Raw genomic sequence first — 16,693 nt, forward strand, 5'->3', positions numbered from 1 at the left:
CTTTTTTCATGCAATTACATTTTTGTTGAAAACCTCAGAATAAATTCTAATTTATACAAAGGAGCCAAGTCACTGAACAGCATGCTTAAAAATGTTAACATGCATACTAAACTCACCTTTTGCATCCGTGTTACTAAGTTAATGAAATGCAGTGCACAGTTATTAAAATGGTATTCAGTATGTACTCTAAGGGACAATATTTAAAGGAGTAAATTTAAATTATCAAAATCGTCATGCATGTAAAATAATATATACGTGCAGAACTGACCTATATTCTCATATATGTTATTTTATAAACATTGAAAGTAATGTGCATATTTTTTGTTTCATGCACAGATTTATCTGTGCCAAAAAAGGGTGGGCATTCTGGGGCAAGGCCAAGAGGTACACAAGGAAATTGCTATTTTATAAAAGATTTACATGAATACAGGTAATTTATTCACACAATTTTACACCTGCTAATTATCTAGTGCAACTGATATCAGACTCAGCTGTTGTCAGCTGTTTTGGGATGGAAAGAGGGCTTTCAGGGTGAAATTAGTATTGCCAGCTTTTTCACAGACCATGACTGGATACTTGGGGACTGGGGTAGGAGGTATTCCTCATTTGCATACATTTTAGATCCTGCCAGTGAACTGCATAAACAGTGTCTCCTTGTATGCATTAAAGGGTAATCATGAGCTGACAGGCTGCACACAGGCAACAGTTTATCTTCCAGCCTCTCAAGGCAAAGATAGCCTTTGCCCTTACTATGTCACAGGGGCTACCGGTGCCATTGGTCGGCCCCTGTCACATGGTAGGAGCACAAGATGGGGCCGGCCATTCATTGCTCCTACCATGTGACAGGGGCCGACCAAAGGCACCGGTAGCCCCTGTGACATAGTAAGGGCAAAGGCTATCTTTGCCTTGAGAGGCTGGAAGATAAACTGTTGCCTGTGTGCAGCCGATGGCCCGAGTGCAAGAGATCGCTCCAGGACCCCCGTTGGACCACCAGGGACTTTTGGAAAGTTTTGGGAGGGTCAGGAGGGTGGGGGTTTATTTGTTATTGATATGTTGTATTCGTGGGGGTTCGCTATACATTTCGTGACCCCCACGAATACAACGAATATGGCATATACGTTGCGGATTGCCAATACGTTGCAAATTAATGCACACCCCTAGAAGACATACTTGATGAACCCCAGCATATCATCAACCCAAAGAGAGTTATTTTATCAGCTACACATCCGGTACCTCCGGGCAAGACCATTGTACCCTGCAAGCTAGGAAAGAAACTGTTAGCATGGGCTCATGATTCGAAACTGGCTGGAGCATCTCTTTAGTCTCTCAAGAGTTGTTGGATATCTTTGGCAGTAGATTGAGCTGTCAGGGACTAAACTGAAACGAAGAACTCTGGCTAAGCTACAGAAGTACTGCTGGTGGCCCATCATGAAGGAAGACACTTCTATGTACGTAGCTTCATGTTCTAATTGTGCCAGACAAAATCCTCCACCTGGATATCCTTAGGCCTGCTTCAACCCTTACCAGTACCAGATGAGCCGTGGACCCGCACTGCCACCGACTTTGTGGTGGACTGACCACTTTCTGGAGGTAACAATACCATCTGGGTTACAGTGGATCGTTTCTCAAAGATGGCTCACTTCGTGGCTCTCCCTGGTTTGCCTTCCACCATGGAGTTTGCTAAACTATTCATCAGCCACATCTTTCACCTACACGGCATGCCAAAACACAATGTCTCAGACATAGTCCAATTTACAGCCAAGTTCTGGAGGGCTTTGTGTAAGAAGTTCGACATCACTCTTGACTTCACCTCTGCATACCATCCTCAGTCAAATGGCCAAACTGAGAGAATGACTTGGCTGAACTGTTGCCCTGGGCTGAATTAGCCATCAACTCCCATCCAGCATCATCTACTGGATCCTCACCTTTTGTAGTGGTCTATGGATGACAACTCTTACCACCTTTACCACTTCCACTTTCAGTGTAGTCCCTGGCAGCTCAATCTACTGCCAAAGATATCCAACAACTCTGGAGAAAGACTAAAGAAATGCTCCTAAAAGCAGGACAAAGAGCAAAGAAAGGCTATGATGCTCACAATAGCAAAGTTCCTGAATTCCAGCCTGGTGACAAGGTCTGGCTGTCTACCAAATATCTGAGACTCAAACTACCATCAGCTCGTTTTGCTCCACGCTTTGTTGGACCCTTTCCTATCCTCCAACGTGGGTACGCTCACTTACAGTCTGAAACTTCCTCCAGCAATGAAGATTCATAATGTGTTCCATGTCTCACTACTGAAATCGCTTGTCTTTAGCGAGTTTTCCTCCAAGACACCTGAACCTACTCCTGTTGATGCAGAAGAAGACATTGAGTACAAGGCTGATGCCATCCTTGATTTAAGAAAGAGAGGCAGAGTTTGGGAATACCTCCTGTCATGGGAGGGTTACGGACCTGAAGAAACTTCTTTGGAACTTTTGGCTAATATCATGGATAAAGAGATGCTTCGTCAATACTATTGATCACATCCTCAAAAACCAAAACCAGGTAGGGGGTCTGGAGGGGTCCCTTTGAAAGAGGGTACTGTTGTGTCCTTCGGTCTCAGACGGCTTTGACCTCTGTGCCTCACCTTTCTCTCTGCCTTCCCCGCTAGCCTTGGGAAGATGGCTACTGCCGCGTCTGCTTGCTGCTCTCTCCAGCATCCCTGGAATGGCTACGGCAAGGATATCTGCCATGTCTCTCCTGAGGGCCTCCTAGGGTGCACGCGCACATGCCACCCACGTCTTTATCCACGTCATGGTGGGAACCTCGGGGGTGTCCCCCTCGTGATGTCACGCCATCCGGGTATTTAGCCTGCCCTTCGTTTGCTAACAATTTGAGTTAGCAAGGATTGGACTTGCCTCCGGTCTATGCTACTCTGCTGCTTCCATGCTGCCGCTGGAAGCTCTCTCTGCCCTTTGGGGTATTTCATCTAACTTGGGTACCCGCTCCTCGGGGGCCATTTGCTTTCTTTCAGGTGCCTTTCTGGGATACCAGGTACTCACTCCTCAAGGGCCTGCTCTCCCTGCCTTGGTGCCTGCAATCCAACTACTTCTGCCTGCTGGAATCTACAAACATTACAGCTACCAACTCAGTGAGTAATCTAACCTTATCAGTCTGTCTCATCTACAGCTCTGCACTGGGAACCTGCAATTGGAACTCCCTATACTACCGTGTGCTGCTAACATCGTGAGACAGGTCTCCTCTGCCGAGGGTCCCTGGACTGCTACTACTGGATAACCTCACTACTGCCACCTCTGGTGGTATCATCTAGCTGTATAATAAAAGACAAATCTGTTTTTGCGTGTCTCGAGTCTAGCCTAGTACTGTGTTCCTCACGGGGCTCCTCCGGGGAATGAAAGGGTTTTGATATTGACCATGTACTAGTGTGATAACTTTTCTATTAATTCCACTCCATGGAAATTCATGACTGAGAAAGAGTTGAAAATGGTAGAAGTCAAGGCTAGCAGCCTAGGAATGATGACTAGGAACATAAAGCTAATCAAGTATTGCTAAAAGGTCTGTGAGAGCACAATTTGGGAGAAGGCAGCCAAAGTCCATGCATACCAAAACAAGACAGGAGTCAGGGCTCTTATTGGCTGGCCAGACTGGAGGAAAGACCCTATGACATAATTGAACCATAGCTGTCTTTGGTTGCTCAGATTCTATGGATATGGTCTCCTGTTATATTATATTACACTCAGCATCTTTAAATTGATTAGCATTTTTTTGTTTGTTTGTTGTTTTTTTTTGTGCGTTTACCGACCTGAAGAGAAATCAGATGAGTATTTATAATCCCAAAACAAGGCATTACGTCTGAGGAATATCTATCTCTAATTTAGGTGTTTGACCCATTTCCTAGGATGGTGATTAGTGGATGTGGTATAATTCTGCGGGAAGGGAAAAATATTGAGAGGAGGTATGGTGTCAGTGCAACAAACGGATGTATGTGCTGAATATCTATACCTACATACTTCAGTTTGTTTAACAGGGTACTAGTGATATCCAAAGCATACAGACTACTCCAACCATAACCAGGACCAGGCAAGTGGAAGAGGCTGACTACAGCTGCCCTGGCCTAGACTGAGATGCAGTGACCCTTAATAGGAGCCAGAGAGCTTTGAGAGTCAGCTAGGCTCTTTTTGCCTTGGTGAAATCATCCAGCACTGAGTGTTGATCACACTATCACACCCTCTCTGATTTAGGCCATTGCAAAAGAAATCAGACTAAGTAATCTTAATATACTTTCATATAAATCCCTACAGTAACTGAATGTAATCCACTTTGAAGTGCTGAAAAAAGTGCAAAAAGCAGAATATAAAAAAATCTAAATAAAAAAATATATATAGTACATATTGATGTCAGCTGGGATGTAGTACCTTGTTGCAATATTATAAAGAATGCAGCAAGCAATTGATATTATTGCGACTTTTTAAAATTAGCAATAGAAAGCAACACCTGAGCAATCCAAATATCTGAAATGGTTTTTTTAACCACCAAATGTGTTCTCAGAAACAGAACGAGTAAACCCTCATTGTACCTTGTCTTTACCAGAGTCTTTAGGAAAGATACAAAAATCAGAACTAGGGTCAGCATTCATATCATGTGATTCCTAGAAATAGGGAAACACAAGGAAAAGTGATGGAGATTGCTGTTAGATAACAGGAGCTGATATAGGGTTGATGTATCTGTTAGCAATGTAGCTCTTCCTGTTATCTCTATCCCATTCTGAGATTATGGCCTAGGATTAGGATATATTTGATTTAGAGGGCAATTTTCATACTGCTAGAATAGCTTTGTTTATTTATTTATTTTTTAAAGCATTTCTTGCCTGCCCTTCCTATGTTCAGGGCAGGGTACAGCATCACATTCATACTTAATTAACATAAAATAATAACAAACAAAGATGTGAAAAAAAACGGAAGTAAAAGTTACAAAGCAGGTTATAAAACCACATGAAAACATCATGAAAAATAAAAGAAATAGCAAAATAAAATAGAATAAGAACATAAGATCAAATTATCCTTCACAGGCTTGTTTAAAGAGGTGGGTCTTTAGGGCTTTTTTGAAAAACTTGGGGGCCGATGCAATTTTGTGTGCTGAAAGTGGGCGCTGACTTTTCAGCGCCCAATTTTTTAACGCATGCATGGCGCCCACAAGGGGGCGTCATGCAATATGGAAATTAGGGGGTCACGCTAGGAAGGAGGCGCTAGGGTCGCTTGCGTGATCTTAGTGCCTCCTTCCTAATGCGACCCGCTGTGGCTGCCATTTATGAAGACTGACGCTGGTAAACTCAGCCTCGGTTTTGATAACCGGCCTGTCTGCCAGTAATAAAAATGGCCGCCAAGTTTATTGGCGGCTTTTTCATTACTGGCAGACAGGCCGGTTATGAAAACTGATGCCAAGTTTACCGGCATCGGTCTTCATAACTCGGAGGTCTTCCGAGCTATTTATTTATTTATTTGTAACTTTAAAAAAGGACAGAAAAGCAGTTTCTGCTTTTCTGTACTTCTTTTCAATGCGCTCTGCTATTAACGCCTGCTCCAGGCAGGTGTTAATATCTGCATGATAAATGTGCATCTGAGATGCACATTTATCTTTTTGCATTTGGGGTGAATGAGTAATAGGCTCAATTCACATGCATTTGCATGTGATGAGCGCTATCTCATTCACTCCGCGTCGGATGCATCGGATGCTGCTGAGCGTACTGTATTTCATCGGTCCCTTGGGTTCCCTTCATGTTTCTGATCTCTTTTGGGAGAGAATTCAAGAGGGTCGGTCCTGCTATTAAGAATGTACATTCAATGGTTTTGCCTAAATGGACTATTTTTGGAGAAGGGACGTCCAAAAGATTTTGGTTGGATGAACATAGTGCTCTAACAGGAGTATATAATTTAAAGTCCGTGGGTACTTTTTACTTTTAAACTGAAAGTACAGCCATTCTTTCACTTTGAAAATTGCCCAAGGAAAAAGTGCCTGCAGTGATTTGTGCTTGCTTTTTCTGTGGTTACTTTTTCTGACTAAAACATTGCCTGTAGTTCTAAACATGTGAAACTCTGCATGTTATTGCCTCCCCCTGGTCTAACCCTGCCCTGTAAATGCCTCCAATACAATACAGGAAAAGTAGACGCTTTGTAGAACTGTGCATTTGCTTTCATCCCCTTACACAGTAGGCAGTTTTCAAAAAGCCCATTTTGATGGGTGAAATACTGTGCAGCGAGGGTTCCGGCGCCTCGCTGAACGACCTCCTGCAGTCGATCTCCTGCCGGCGCCATTTTCCGTACGAAAACGATTCGCGGCGGGAAATCGCTCCCTGACCCCCGCTGGACCTCCAGGAACTTTTGGCCAGCTTGTGGGGGGCCTCCTGACCCCCACGAGACTTGCCAAAAGTCCAGCGGGGGTCCGGAAGGACCTCCTGCCATCCAATCTTTTTCGTCTATGGCCGCCGCCATTTTTCGGCGCCATTTTGGAAAATGGCGCCGGCTGAAGACGACAAGATTCAGAGCAGGAGCCCATTCCGGACCGCTGCCGTTCCGGACCGCCGCTGGACCCGCAGGTTATTTAAGTTATTTGGGGGGGTTCGGGAGGGTGGGGGATTTAATTTAAAGGGTCGGGGGTGGGTTTTAGGGGGTTTTAATGTGCCGGTTTTTCGATTTTTCGATTTTTCGATTTTTCGATTTTTCACGATTTTTAACGATTTTTCACGATATTTTACCCCCCCCAAACGGCAACAATACGATTCCCTCCCCCTCCCAGCCGAAATCGATCGTTAAGACGATCGAGGACACGATTCACATCCCTACTACCCTTAAAAAAGTCGGCAAAAGAGCTATTTTTCTCCGTTGGTTCTTCTTTGGGGGTCTTTTGCAGTTCTTGCTTCTACTTATTTTATCCTAATATGTAGCATTTCTTATATATTTATACACTTGTGAAATGATGTACTATATTTTTCAATAAGGTATTATTATCTGTTTATAAGGATTGCTTTCTTAGATCTGATGCCTCAATTTCTTGCCCTGTATTCATGCTTTAAATATAGATTGTGCAGACTGCTTCTGGCTCTGTGGAGGGTCAGAACGAAGCACCTGGATTCTCTTACACTCATATTGGTGGGAATGGCTAACGGGAAAAATGCTTTCAGAAACTTAAAAAATTAATCTCTTATAAGGAATGAGATATAAATCAGACTTTAAAGGGCAACTTTAATTAGTTTGTTTGTTCTAACTGCCAACTGAATTATCTAAATTACTACTGTGCTCACTGCTGCTTTAAGATTGCTCTCAGTTATAAATCTCTGGAAATAACAGGCTTGACGAGAAAGAGAGTTAGTTTGCTAGTGGTGGGAGGAATGAATAAGTAACTCTGAAAAAAATCAATTGAGCTACATAGGGTAATTTGAACGTGGGAACGAAGACAAGACTGATTTTTGTTTTGGGTGATTTTCTGCAAATGCACAGTATAATTCTTTTAACAGATCAAATCCAATCACTATCTAATAACCAGGGCACCAGGACAACTGTTCCCTCCCGGCTTCTGCTCCACTCCCCCAAGACATAGAATACAAGGAAGGAAGAGCAGTCACTAGAGATTTTGGATTAGTATGGCCGCAGCATTATTATTTTAACAAACAATAGTACAACTGGGAAACCCAGTGCTGAGCCTCAATACCTACCCCCGTTATGCCCCTCCCCCAATACCCTCCCCCATTAGGGCCAGGATTGAGCTGAGAACATAAGAACATGCCATACTGGGTCAGACCAAGGGTCCATCAAGCCCAGCATCCTGTTTCCAACAGTGGTCAATCCAGGCCATAAGAACCTGGCAAGTACGCAAAAACTATTCCATGTTACTGTTTCTAGTAATAGCAGTGGCTATTTTCTAAGTCAACTTAATTAACAGCAGGTAATGGACTTCTCCTCCAAGAACTTATCCAATCCTTTTTTAAACACAGCTACACTAACTGCACTAACCACATCCTCTGGCAACAAATTCCAGAGTTTAATTGTGCGTTGCGTGAAAAAGAACTTTCTCCGATTAGTTTTAAATGTGTCACATGCTAACTTCATGGAGTGCCCCTAGTCTTTCTATTATCCAAAAAAGTAAATAAATGATTCACATTAACCCGTTCTAGACCTCTCATGATTTTAAACACCTCTATCATATCCCCCCTCAGCCATCTCTTCTCCAAGCTGAAAAGTTCTAACCTCTTTAGTCTTTCCTCATAGGGGAGCTGTTCCATTCCCTTTATCATTTTGGCTGCCCTTCTCTGTACCTTCTCTACCACAACTATATCTTTTTTGAGATGCAGCGACCAGAATTGTACACAGTATTCAAGGTGCAGTCTCACCATGGAGTGTAGGGATGTTCAGAGGGACGCCATATGTTGCATTCGAGATTCGTATTCGTCGGGGGGCAGATACATTGCATTCAGCAAGGGGAGCCCCCGATACGTTCATGCATTAATTCTTATTTGTTTCCCGGCTAACATTGAATTAACTACAACCCCCCACCCTCCTGACCCCCCCAAGACTTACCAAAACTCCCTGATGGTCCAGCGGGGGGTCCGGGAGCTCTCCTGCACTCATGCCCTTGGCTGCCGGTATTCAAAATGGCGCCGATAGCCTTTGACCTTACTATGACATTTTCTGTTTTATTCACCATTCCCTTTCTAATAATTCCCAACAACCTGTTTGCTTTTTTGACTGCCACAGCACACTGAACTGACGATTTCAAAGTGTTATCCACTATGACGCCTAGATCTCTTTCTTGGGTGGTAGCTCCTAATCTGGAACCTAACATTGTGTTACTATAACATGAGTTATTTTTCCCTGTATGCATCACCTTGCACTTATCCACATTAAATTTCATCTGTGATTTGGATGTCCAATTTTCCAGTCTCGGAGGTTCTTCCCACAATTTATCACAATCTGCTTGTGATTTAACTACTCTGAACAATTTTGTATCATCTGCCAGCATGTACCAGATACCTAACATAGTGGAAGAGGCCGAAGTTGGAGTCCAAGAGCGAAGCCGGTTCAGAAGCCAGAAGTCAGAAGACAATACCAGAACCAGGAGCAGAAGCTGAAAACATAGTCAGGAACAAGCCAGGTCAGGAACCAGAATTCAGGATGATCAGGACACACTGCAGCAACTAAAGACACAGAAGACTGTGGAACCTCGTTGCAAGCCCCCGTCCTGTACAAGCTGCAGGGTTTAAATACCCTGCAGCATCTGACGTCATCCGGGGTGCCCTGTTTGAATTTCCCATGCTGTTCCCTTTAAAGCCTCAGCCCCCGGGTGTGCGCATGCGCCTAGGGGGCAGGGCCAAGAGCGTCGAGTCGGCAGCGTCTCCCTTGAGCAGGGAGAGCTGCGGCAGGCTGAGGATCGGGCCTATGTGGCTGAAGAGAGCTCCGTGCGGGCCGGGCCGGCTCCGAGGTAGGCGGAGGGACCGGGGCACGGTAACACCACCTAAAGCATTTATGCAGGCAAAAGTCATTTATAAATCAAAACATATCAATAACATGTTTTTATGTTTTTTAAAAATTCAGTAAAAGAAATGTATTTCTTCATTCAATTTGGCATATCTTTATAAAAAAATCTCTAAGTGCTGTATAATAATAATTGTAAAGAAATTGATTTTAGTTTAAATGTAGGTCACATACAATGCAGACAATACACATTTTTGCAAGAGTAATTTAAAATTAACCGTTGTGATAAAATGTTCTCTGAGAAATTTTGAAATATTAATATTTTAAATATAAAATGCATGTTGTGTCGCAGTAATATGCAGGTAATTTGTTTTCGGGGAGTTTCACACCCACAAACTTTGCACCCTTCTTTAACTTCAGTCAGGGTCTACATGGTAAAGTACAGGTGAGGTTTTGACAATCCAGTTCCCCCCCACACACACACACACACACACACACACACCTTTTGTCCCATGACCTCCCCTACACTAGGGATACTCCTTTTTTCCTATGATGGTTAGATTTCAATCTGTGGAACTCCTTAGTAGATTCAGCAGCTGAGGGAAGGCAATTTTCAACCCCGGGAATTTACTGTGATAATGTCTTAGCTATCGGGATAAATTCATAAGAAAATGCCATACTGGGTCAGACCAAGGGTCCATCAAGCCCAGCATCCTGTCTCCAACAGTGGCCAATCCAGGCCATAAGAACCTGGCAAGTACCCAAAAACTAAGTCTATTCCATGTAACCATTGCTAATGGCAGTGGCTATTCTCTAAGTGAACTTAATAGCAGGTAATGGACTTCTCCTCCAAGAACTTATCCAATCCTTTTTTAAACACAGCTATACTAACTGCACTAACCACATCCTCTGGCAACAAATTCCAGAGTTTAATTGTGCGTTGAGTAAAAAAGAACTTTCTCCAATTAGTTTTAAATGTGCCCCATGCTAACTTCATGGAGTGCCCCCTAGTCTTTCTACTATCCGAAAGAGTAAATAACCGATTCACATCTACCCGTTCTAGATCTCTCATGATTTTAAACACCTCTATCATATCCCCCCTCAGTCGTCTCTTCTCCAAGCTGAAAAGTCCTAACCTCTTTAGTCTTTCCTCATAGGGGAGTTGTTCCATTCCCCTGATCATTTTGGTAACCCTTCTCTGTACCTTCTCCATCGCAATTATATTTTTTTTGAGATGCGGCGACCAGAATTGTACACAATATTCAATGTGCGGTCTCACCATGGAGCGATACAGAGGCATTATGACATTTTCCGTTTTATTCACCATTCCCTTTCTAATAATTCCCAACATTCTGTTTGCTTTTTTGACTGCCGCAGCACACTGTACCGACAATTTCAATGTGTTATCCACTATGACACCTAAATCTCTTTCTTGGGTTGTAGCACCTAATATGGAACCCAACATTGTGTAATTATAGCATGGGTTATTTTTCCCTATATGCATCACCTTGCACTTATCCACATTAAATTTCATCTGCCATTTGGATGCCCAATTTTCCAGTCTCACAAGGTCTTCCTGCAATTTATCACAATCTGCTTGTGATTTAACTACTCTGAACAATTTTGTGTCATCTGCAAGTTTGATTATCTCACTCATCGTATTTCTTTCCAGATCATTTATAAATATATTGAAAAGTAAGGGTCCCAATACAGATCCCTGAGGCACTCCACTGTCCACTCCCTTCCACTGAGAAAATTGCCCATTTAATCCTACTCTCTGTTTCCTGTCTTTTAGCCAGTTTGCAATCCACGAAAGGACATCGCCACCTATCCCATGACTTTTTACTTTTCCTAGAAGCCTCTCATGAGGAACTTTGTCAAATGCCTTCTGAAAATCCAAGTATACTATATCTACTGGTTCACCTTTATCCACATGTTTATTAACTCCTTCAAAAAAGTGAAGCAGATTTGTGAGGCAAGTCTTGCCCTGGGTAAAGCCATGCTGACTTTGTTCCATTAAACCATGTCTTTCTATATGTTCTCCCAAGGCTCAGTATGTATAAATTAGTGGGCTCAAAAATTGTAGTTTGCCAACTTGACAATTTAGCATGTGTACTCATAATAGGGAAAAGTATATATAAATGTAATTAAAAAAAAGACATTTTACTCTCATTATTTTAAATTCTAAGTGAGTTTCAAATAATATGCATAAAATAAGCATGAAATAAAATACAGTACCTATTACTAAACATTAACAAACCAAACTGCTGAATAGTAAAACCAACTCAACAACCTGTTTCTCATTATTCAGGTGGGCCTATGAAATAGTAAATGCCTAGGAAAACAGAACCCCCTAAGAAAATATTTATAATCAGATTTAGCCCTCAATGACTCAGATGGTGCATGCCACATTTTTGGGGTGTAATGTGGCAAAAGTATGATCCCTGGTTTTGCATAAGTAAGTATCTTTCAGGGAGGGAATTTTCAAAAGATTTTTTTCTCTGGGACCGGAATGTTTTTCTTTAAGTATAATTTTTCAGATGTGCACTAATACTGAAAGGCACCTTTCAACAAAGGACCTTATGAACTATTCTCAGAAATTAAAACTTAATTTTCCACACCACCAATAGCTTGTGCAATTTAAATAAGTAACCTCCATCCCGGTGTGCCTGTCCTGCACAGGTGGGGCCATACATTTATTTGTAAGTTCTTTGGTTAAGGAACTCAGACTAGCTCTTCTCTACTGCCCCTTCCCCATGGTGTGGATCCCTTGGCTTGAGGATAAAAGGGTACCAGTCAGGTCACAGTGCAGGGGGTGGCTAGCTTCCCTTTAGGTATCCCTAGGAGAGGGGTACTTTCTATTCGCTGGGTGCTGAGTGCCAGATAATGACACTTGAACCACCGCATGAGTGCCTAACTTAAAATTCAACATCAATTGGATAATGGTACAATAATTAAGATACAGAGCCACAGTCTTTTGTCTTCTCTGCTTACAATTCCTTAATCCTCTATCTGTGCAGGAGTCTTTTCTACTAGACAAGGAAATTTTCCACCTGTTTGGATTTAGAGGATGGCAGTCCCAGTGAGCAGGGCCAGTGCAAAGGGACTGGGTGCCATTGGCAAGTCTTCTACCTTGCACCCCCCCCCCCCCCGCCTGATCTCATGCCCCCCTGGTCAAACTGCCACACCCCCTAATTGCACTGCCATCCCCCATTCTTGGCCCCATCTCCTACCTCATTCTCGATCGTGCCTGCCTAGTGTGTGCTTCTCTGGGTCATGAACAGGTTGGGTGCTGCTCATGGTGCACCAAATCTCCACTCCTCTTTGCTGCCACTGCAATTCCACATGGCTGATCTAGTCTTCGGCACCCTCTAATGGTCAGTGCCCTAGGCCCAGGCCTAGTTTGCCTAATAGGACATGCTGGCCCAGCCAGTGGGCAGGGCAACCCTTAGATGGTCAGAAATCCCCTTCCAAACTGGCCAAAACCTGACTCTTCACAGAGAGAAAATAAATAAAAATCTCAGAGCAAACAATCCAGCTTCATCTTTGAGAAAGAGATGGAAAGACTCAGCAGAGGTGGTGATCATTTGAAGTGGCTGTGTTGCTTACCACTGGCTAAAGCTGGCATGAAGGATGTATTTCTTCTAGAAAATTCTGAACTAACAGCAGGATCTACTTGGCATGCAGTTCGGTTAAAAAATTATTTCCACCCTGGAATTCATTTGAAGAAAATCCATTATTAAAGTATTAAATTTTATGATAAGCTGGAAGAAGAGACTGGTCAGGCTGTTGCCATGCAATATTAGAATTGCTTCTATCCCAACAAGAGTGGATAAATTCAGATACAAAATGACATGTGCTGGTTATAGCATCTTACTGAACTTGAGAAAGTGCACGAGTTGTTTCCATTTCTGAAAATGGAAAAGGTTTTGGCAGGACTTTTTTTTATCCAGGAGATGGCCACATATACCCTTTCTTAAGATGGCCCTTGCATCTGGAGCCAGGAAATTTCCTAGTACAGGTTTCTGGGCTTGAGAAGTAGGAAAAATTATAGGAATAGAGCATCCTCTCACTCCTGTTCACCATCATTAGGTGATCACAGCAACAGTCCCTGAAGTAAAAGAACTGAAGCATAAACTGACAGTGTTTTGTTTTTATTTTTTGTGACCTAGAAGGATCTTATTATCTAAGGCAAGAAAAAGATGGGCTTTTATTTGGTCCATGTAAAAGTCCGGATAAAATAAAGCTACAGGAGTCTTAGTTAATGGAAGGCATGCTTCCGAGGTTTGGAAAGGAACTTATTGAATCTTATTTAGAGAAAATAATGGACCATGTTCAGGCAGCTATGGACATGGTTCCAATCCTGAAAAACCAGGCATACTTAACATAGGTTCAAGTCCAATTATATATTGTAATGTTCAGAGCTTCCGATGGTTGTCCCACATCAGGGTTTTAGAAACTACTGGGTTGCTTGTGGTTCTGGATATGGATTGAATCATCTGTTGGCACTGGAAAGTACCATTTGATCTGATAGAAATGGTTCCCAACCAGTATGGAAAATGGACTACAATACTATATAACACAGCAAAGGCAAAAGGCTGAAAACATGGCTTTTTAAAAAAGCGTATCCAGACCTCAACTGAACCTTTCCTTCCAGCCACTTATTCAGTCATTACAAACTCTTTGTTAACCATCTCCATCACTACATCAAATCTACCTCACTGTTATTAATTTTGCACTATTGTAAATAATCTGCCTTCAGTTAATCTCCTTCTTCTTCTCTCCCTTCAGCTCCCAGTTGTGCTCTACCCTGTTTTAATGTAATTGCAATTTTCTAACCATGCACGTTATAATTTTTTAGTTCTCTGTATATCTCACACCCTGTTAATTGTAAACCGGCATGATGTGACACCTGTCATGAATGCCGGTATAATAAAAACACTAAATAAAATAAATAAATAAAATAAAAGGCTAGGGAGTCCTACAGATTCAACAGCATTGTTGGCTATCCTAAAGAAGAAAGGTTTGTTGGAAGACCTACAGAAAGAATCATTAGAGTTTATGAAATTCTTCTCAGTGTTGTATGGGTTTTCATGCAGGATGGTAGCAACCTCACTGGTTCTACAAACCCGGAGATGATATTGCATACATGTCCAGTCTTCAACAAACAAAATTAGTTTGAGCCAGTTGGCCATGAGTATAAACATATTATGGAAAAAGTGGGCTTAATTGACCTGACACAACTTGGCAAGTTTTTTGTGAAGGGCACAGATTATGTTAAACATTTGGATCATCTGTTTGTAAGTCATATGTTAACACCGAAAATTCATATATATGCTGAGCTCCCAGTCTCTCATCTGGATATAGGTTCTTGTTCGGCGCTTCATGATTTCAGGTGGATAGAAGAGGTGGCAGCAGATGGTGGATAAAGCGTAGAAATTAAAAAAAATGAAACAGATGAGATTGGTATTCTAGGTTTAGCAGGATCACTGACATGAATGTTCCTGCAGAAACTAACATCTGAGGACCTCAGCAACAACACCTTTAAGTTCCTTCAGTCCAAACAAAGCACTCACTGCCATTAGGATATCCTATACAGGTGATCTGGGCTGGGTGCTGTACCACAAGTGCCAAGACACTAGGGATGTGCATTCTTTTTGAACGAATGTGCAAACTGCAACGTATAGGTCCCTATTCATTGCATTTGTGGGTCCATGAAATGTATGGCAAACCCCCACAAATGCAACATATCATTAACAAATAAAACCCCCACCCTCCTGATCCCCCCCAAGACTTGCCAAAAGTCCTTGGTGGTCCAGCGGGGGTCCTGAAGTGATCTCCTGCACTCGGGCCATCGGCTGCCACCATTCAAAATGGCACCAATAGCCTTTGCCCTTACTATGTCACAGGGGCTACCGGTGCCATTGGTCGGCCCCTGTTACATGATAGGAGCAATGGATGGCTGGTGCCATTGTGTTTTTTTTTTGTTTTTCCAATTTTAATAGAAAACGAATACCGAATGCAACTAATGGACGAATCGGGTTTCCCCAAAATGGATGCAATGGATTTGGGTCCCGGCCCAACGGATACTGAATAGCAACATCCCTACAAGACATTGCATCTCTACAAGACATTGCATCTCTCTATAGTGCCATTATGGAAAATGGCCAGGAGGAAGCAATTGGCAAATTTAGAACCTATGCAATGAATGTGTTGAGACTGAAGAAAGCCTTTTGTGCCTGGGAAGCAGAGATGAATTGTGACACCAACCCTCTGGAAGCTTATAAGGTTACAAGGAGGGAGAAAGGAAGAAATGACCTCCAGAGATCAAGGAGAAGGGAGAAAGAGACAACTGCCAGATGTGGATGATAAACATAAAATATGAGGATCTTATGAACCTTTTTCTCTTCAAAATGCAGGCTAAAATGGGGTCAGCTTTCAAGAAAATCATTGGATTTCATAAGCAATCAATCACTAAAGCAGATTAAAGAAAAAGGACTTGAGCGGCGGCTGGTACATCTAACCTTGGTGATGGATAAAGTTGATCTAGAGGGAAATAAAAGCATATGGCACAATGGCAAAGTTGTAGGCAATACTACTATAGCTACAGTACCAACAGAGTTTGGATTTAGTGTATGTGCCCATGGAGATCAGTAAAGCAGGTCAAAGTTTAGAATTCTTCAATTTTTGCTCAGGGTGCCTTATTATATTTTACAGTGACTGCAATGCATTATGCAAGATTTGTCTTCTTTTTCAATATGTTCATACTGTTACATTCAGATAATCTTATAATTTTTCTCTGTATTAGCTTATGTTATCTGATTTTTTTAAAAAACTGAATTAATCTAGAAAGAAAGAGGTACATAGTAGTAAAATCAATATGATTAGAAAACAGTGAAATAGCAAATCATTGGCATTAGATTGAGTTGTTTTGGACATTAGTTTTTGAAATACAATAAAAACTATAATCAAATGAAAATTTTGAGGGAAGCAAGATATTTTTTTTCTCTGAATGTCCTACTCTTACTTCAGAAATAGTTTGTTTTATGGAAATATTAACCCTTCATTGCTACCCCACAAACTTTATGGCAGTATGGCAGCCAAATAATCTCTTATCTCAATGGATTATTCATTAAAAACTAGCAAATTCACACTATAACATTTTTCCACTTAGCAATGGATTATTGTTGTGTATACTGTAAATTTAATCTGTATTCTACTTGAAATGACTT

General features: G+C 42.0%; 1 pseudogene; it reads left to right on the top strand.

The window, feature by feature from the left end:
- The first annotated feature begins 12,878 nt into the window (after positions 1-12,878).
- Positions 12,879-16,245, top strand: LOC115092933 (annotated as a pseudogene).
- The last annotated feature ends 448 nt before the right edge of the window (positions 16,246-16,693 follow it).

This window comes from Rhinatrema bivittatum, chromosome 1, assembly GCF_901001135.1.
Source record: "Rhinatrema bivittatum chromosome 1, aRhiBiv1.1, whole genome shotgun sequence".
NCBI classification, from domain to species: domain Eukaryota; kingdom Metazoa; phylum Chordata; class Amphibia; order Gymnophiona; family Rhinatrematidae; genus Rhinatrema; species Rhinatrema bivittatum.